Raw genomic sequence first — 5,000 nt, 5'->3', positions numbered from 1 at the left:
GCAACCTTTTCTCCAATAGTTGGTAACACTATTGTACTATGATTGTTGTTGATTGTGTCTTTTTGTTTATAACTTACTAAATAAAGTTTGATACTTAACAAAAATCATTTTGTTATTGCGCGTTTTGTCTCATTTTGGTGTCACCGGTCACAGGTGACACCAGCAACCTATAGGCATTGTTGACGTTATTATGCTGCGTTTGACCGTAATGTTATCTAAAGGGCCTTTGATTCATGAAGTACAGGGTTTTTGCTACATATATAGAAACATAAATGGACTATTATGTCACTTTTATTTTGAGAAAAAAAAAAATGGCACCTTTTGACCTTGGCTCATATATATATATATATATATTCATATTCTCTTTTGTTCATTATCTCTATCTTTTCCTGTTAAATATCTTATTAAAGCTTTGTATTGAATCGTTATTATTGTATTGGGTGTTAGTATTGTCTTGGCCTACTTGTTCGTTATTCCAATTATCTTATAAGGGACCCTATGATTATCCTTAATCACCAGTAGATTAAACCTGAGCCGTTTTTGGTGCAGATTGAGTGGCGCGGCTCGTAACGGCAGACTATAGCTCACAGGCTAGGTTGAACCCAGGCCATTAAAATAATCAGATGGATACGAACTCAAATCAATCACAAACCCCGCCAAGTATTACAATGATATAATAATTTTGCGATAAGCAAAAAGAATTATCAAATTTACCTTGTTCGGAGGCTTTACGTTTTTAATTTGACAATTTTATATTCTTTAGAAATGCATAGGGCACAAAACATAGGTATTCGATTTGGGAAATTTTAATTCTTTACAGTCAGAGGTAATGAAAAATATAGCTGGGCATTATTTCAATATTAAATATATAGTAAATTACCAAGAAAGGCGATCTTGAAAATAGTGGATTGAAATGAGTTCGTTTTTTAAGAGGAGAGTTTGGGGATGACAAATGCAACGAAAGGAGTTATAAAGCAAGTGATGAAGACAGTACTAATGAGAAAGGGGGAAAGGTCTTTTATTTTCAGTTCTATTACAATATTTTCTCCAGATATTAATTTATTAGAATTTAGTTATGAACAGCTCATTATCATCTAGTCTATATCTTTTCTAGTAGCATAATACATCAGACGGAACTGAGGGGTAGGGTGGGTAACGAGCTCTCTCTCTCTCTCTGTTGTGGTTGCCTATCCAACTCCCATTAGAAGGGGTATGACGTCTTGGATGCGAAAGGTTCCTTCGTCTTCCTGAATAAAAAAAATGAAACAAAAGTATTATTGACTTTGATTGTTATAGAGTCTACAATGTTAATAACTATGTGTTCACAATTTGACCTTCTATAAAAGGAGCTTGATGGTTATACTAAAAGCTCAAGCCCATCGATCCGCTTGGTAAAGTTCAGCTCACAATCGTGTTCGGGTTCCAAGCTCGTCTTCTCTAGACCGTGTGCAGTGTCAAACGAAATTGCGGGACCCTCTTTACAATGAGTTTTAAGTGGATGTTTCTACCGGACCTGTCTCTATAAACCGACGTGTACTTATTTACAGTTCTGATAAACCGAACTGTCATGGGCTCATTTGTTGTAATTGAAATACTCTTAAACCAACACAAGAAAAAATTGAGCTTTTATATAGCGCAATATCCACTAAACGTGCTCAAAGCGCTTTACAAGGGGTCCCTGGCCAACAGCAACACTGAACATCTAGGACAGGACATGACGCCCTTCAGGAGATCTAACAATATTTTTCAGACAGGTACTCATTTTACACCTGAGTACTGTGAGAGAATGTGTGTCAGTAAAGTGCCTTTTCCAAGGACTCAACTACGCTCCAAGCAAAGTTCGTACTCATGACCTTCCGGAAGCGAGTGTCATACCAAAAGACCACATAGCCGCACAGTTTCCATTACAACAATGTTAAGTCAACTCCATGATTTCGTCCATGGTTATCGGACCTGTAAATATTATGTTCACGGTGGTATAAACCATTGTATGAGCTGAGCACAAAACTATCAGTAGCATCCATTTGTTGTCGTGACACATATGTTTGACTGTCTATTGTCTCCCAAATGGACCTGTAAAGTGATATTATATCACATCCCTCACATACAGCGGCGTGGCATGCTTACAGTATAAAGTGGTGCCAGACGAAAATGACTTACACATGCTACATTTGTAAATATAAAAGAAAGAAAAAATAAACTTACATACTTGTAAAGTAAATTTGCATGGTGATGTTTCTATCCCTGCAAATCTTTTCAATAGTTTGTTTATATAAACCACGAACGAATATATTGATTGGAGTTTGGACACTGAGGGAAATGACTAAAGGGACACATGCAGACATTGAATGTCAATCGAACAAAGGGTCATTTCAAAACTTACAAAGCGTAAGAATGTAAACAGCCCATGGCCTATTAAAAGAGTACTATAGTTACGTCATGAAACAACCCCATTCCACTTCGGAAATCAAACATGACACCATACAAGATCTCTCTCTCTCTCTCTCTCTCTCTCTCTCTTTCTTATATATATATATATATATATTATATATATATATATATATATCAATCTATCTATCCATCTATCTATCTACCTATCTGTGTGTGTATGTGTATGTGAGATGAACGCGCACACACAAAGTCAAACACGCATATTCACGCGAAGATCATGCATTTAGCATATAGCATCACTATCAAGAAATGTTTGACTTAACTCGTTCACATTCTTTCATATCAATTTTTGCAGCAATAATAATAATAATAATAATGATGAATGATGATGATGATGATGATGATGATGATGATGATGATGATGATGATGATGATAATGATAATGATAGATAATAATAATAATAATAATAATAATAATAATAATAATAATAATAATAATAATAATAATAATAATAATAATAAATTAATAATACAATAATACAAAAAGAGAAAGAAATAGAGTACAGAGAGAAAGAAGAGAGAGAGAGAGAGAGAGAGAAACAAATGAACTTGTTAATAATCGTGATTTCGATAGTATGGCTATGACGTAAATGACCAACATTAGCTATTTTTCCCCAGTCCAACAGAGTTGGAGCAAAAAGTTCTCGGCACCTGAGGCGGGTTTTTTCTCGTATGTGAAGAAGGTAAAAATTCGAGCCATTTTCTCAGGTATTCAATGTGTCAATACTATAGTAATAGCCTTAAATGGTGCCAGCAAAAATCCGCTCCTTGCAATCGTTTGAGTGGGGAAATCCAGTCACTCGCTCAGCCATGGTACACAGTCGCTGACAGTCATCAAGGGACTGTGTGAATCGGGAGAAAAGCGTGGATAGAAGGCGTTGTGACAGAAAGGGAGTCTTTTTCGCACTGTTGATAAAAGGCGATATATACCATTTCTCAGTTTTATATATTTTTAAAAATGCTGTTATCCATTTTTAAAACATGGATGTGGTGCCAGGCACCATTTGAACCAATAGAGCCACGCCCCTGCTCATATACAAAGAATTGTTTTGCTCACTTCAATGCTAACATTATGGCAAACCTGTTACATTCACGATTGTTTTGCTGGATATGGCGTCGCTGTTTGTTTGATTGTAGTGATTCTAAGGCGCAGCGACACCACCAGGCCAGTTCGATGAAAGTAAACGAAAAGATGATGAAAGGAAAGTTGTAGATCTGAAGTAAAAGTACCAAAGAAAAAGCAAGGCAGAGGGGACTGATTCAAACAAGGACCCGAAGATTCGACATGCAATCCACTGATGTGCCTAATTAGATTCACTAGTCTGACGTCACGTCGCCCAGCAACGGTGAGAGCCTGGTTCTAAACAAAGAAAATGGGTACTTTTTATTATCCATGCTGGCTAGAACTTCTCATATGTCATGTGATCAGAATGTATAAAAGTCAAAACATGATCATATGTATAATGATTTTCTCCTCATGGTACACGTTTATGCTCGTCGGAGAAATATTTCATCAGGGCGCCCGCTATTGTTCCGATAATTTAGAGCCAGTTGCTAAGTTACCAAGCGTCATTACGAGGGAAGTGACGCCATGACTGTTGAAGCCTTAATTAAGAATCCCGTTAAGAATACATTCAAGTGTTTGCTAAGGAGAGCGATATACTCACAACCAATAAAAGTGATAGTATTTAAAGAGAGATGATAGACAAAGAAAGAGTATCATCCTTCCAAAAAAATATATATATAAAGGACTATACATTTAACTCTCTCCATCCCAGGTGAGGATCCCTGAAATGACCAGAATAAAACCCTAGTAATATAAAATCCAGAACAAAAACAGTTAGCAACATGGAACGGGAAAACAGATAATATGGGGGATAGAAGACAAAGCAGGTGACGTGTCTGCGCATTATGGGAAAAATTGAAATTTACAATTACAATTTATATAGCGCAATATCCACTAAACGTGCTCAAAGCGCTTTACAAAAGGTTCGAGGCCAACAGCAACACTTAACATATATTCCAAGACATGAGGCCTGTTAGACGATATTACATTTATGTCGGAGTGAGACAACGCTGTAAACGGCCAGGTACTCATTTTACACCTAAGTATAGTGAGAAAATATGAGAAAAGAGACTTTTCCAAGGATTCAACCCAGGACCTTCCGATCCGAAAGCGAGTGTCATACTACAAGACCACATAGCCGCACAAGGACCAAAAGATCATATCCAGATTGTGTGTTTAAAAAATTGAGGAAATTCTGTGTCCACATTGTGTTATGAAAAGTAGCTTTTCCAGAAAACGTCTGTAATGTCCGAAATCATTGATCTGCTAAGTGTTGCGCAATTGTTACTAACAGAATGTACTCACGTCATAATCATAAGCAGGTGCTTGTGCAGCGTAGAGCATAGCAAATTGCAACACAACCAAAACAATCATCAACTCTAAAATGAACTTGCTTTGCAAAGAAACCATGATCTGTGGATAGATGATTGAAATTTGTTCCTGTTTTATCTTATAATATATCTTAACAAAGATATTCGGAAAG

At 36.5% G+C, this 5,000-nt stretch overlaps 1 long non-coding RNA gene across 1 annotated transcript in view; it reads right to left on the bottom strand.

Annotated features, from left to right (window-relative positions):
- Positions 1–994: 994 nt before the first annotated feature.
- Positions 995–5,000, bottom strand: part of LOC144966712 (uncharacterized) — a 7,467-nt gene continuing 3,461 nt past the window's right edge. Inside the window, exons 2-3 of the long non-coding RNA XR_013644254.1 lie at positions 4,823–4,930; positions 995–1,247 (exon numbers count right to left, since the gene is read on the bottom strand). This is a non-coding gene — a long non-coding RNA (uncharacterized LOC144966712). The remainder of the gene's footprint in view (positions 1,248–4,822; positions 4,931–5,000) is intronic.

Source organism: Berghia stephanieae, chromosome 2, assembly GCF_034508935.2.
Source record: "Berghia stephanieae isolate SIO BIC M18660-M18661 chromosome 2, UCSD_Bste_1.3, whole genome shotgun sequence".
NCBI lineage: Eukaryota > Metazoa > Mollusca > Gastropoda > Nudibranchia > Aeolidiidae > Berghia > Berghia stephanieae.
Note: the sequence above shows the minus strand (reverse complement) of the source record. Positions and strands in the feature narration are given on the sequence as shown.